The sequence below is a fragment of the Mandrillus leucophaeus genome, unplaced genomic scaffold, assembly GCF_000951045.1.
Source record: "Mandrillus leucophaeus isolate KB7577 unplaced genomic scaffold, Mleu.le_1.0 Scaffold73, whole genome shotgun sequence".
Classification (NCBI taxonomy): domain Eukaryota; kingdom Metazoa; phylum Chordata; class Mammalia; order Primates; family Cercopithecidae; genus Mandrillus; species Mandrillus leucophaeus.
The window spans coordinates 4,005,080-4,006,183 of NW_012107919.1; positions in this window are offsets into that span (position 1 = coordinate 4,005,080).

Below are 1,104 nucleotides of genomic sequence, written 5' to 3' on the forward strand. Positions count from 1 at the left end.
TTAAAAAAAAAAAAAAAAAAAAAGAGTTAGCCGGGCGTGGTGGCGGGCGCCTGTAATCCCAGCTACTAGGGAGGCTGAGGCAGGAGAATTGCTTGAGCCCGGGAGATGGAGGTTGCAGTGAGTCGAGATTGCGCCACTGCACTCCAGTCTGGGAGACAAAGCAAGACTCTCTCAAAAAAAAAAAAAAAAAAAAAGAAAAAGAAAAGAAAAAGTACTTAAGTATCATAAGAAAGCTATTGTTAAAATCCCATAATCCATCTATGAAGATTAAAGACTTCATGACACACTCACAACAGAGGCAGCAACAACGATAACAGAACGTTTACTGAGTGCTTATGATCTAGGAACTATTTTTTTTTATTTTTTTATTTTTTATTTTTTTGGAGACGGAGTCTTGCTCCGTCGCCCAGACTGGAGTGCAGTGGCGTAGTCTCAGCTCACTGCAGCCTCTGCCTCTAGGGCTCAAGCAATTCTCCTGCCTCAGCCTCCTGAGTAGCTGAGATTACAGGTGCACGCCACCATACCCGGCTAATTTTTGTATGTTTTTAGTAGAGACGGGGTTTCACCGTGTTGGCCGGGCTGATTTCAAACACCTGACTTTGTGATCTGCCGCCTCAGCCTTCCCTCCAAAGTGCTGGGATTACAGGCATGAGCCGCCGCGCCCGGCCCAGGAACTACTTTTTTGTGTTTTTCATATTTCATCTTTTGAAAGGTGGAATATTTCTGATCTAGGGCTTTAAACATGGATAGGAATCCCAGGCTAAGGAATGTGACCCTAATTCTGTTGACAGACGTAAGAACCAGTGATGCACATTTTTGGTGGGGAGGTAATTTGATCAGAGCTGGAGAGATTAACCTTTCAGCAATGTGAAGGATGAGAGACTCAGAGCAGAGGAAACAGTTAGGAGGCTACTGCAGTGGTCCAGGTAGGATCTAATGCCGCTCTGAAGAGGTACCACAGAAAATGGAGAGGAGGGAATGAACTTGGGCTTTAATAGAACGTCAGCAATGACAGAATCTCTTTCTTGAGTTTCACATTTCATTCTGGTAAAGCCACAGTAACATTTGGTGAACTTTGAATGGAAGCGTTCATACTCAATGGGC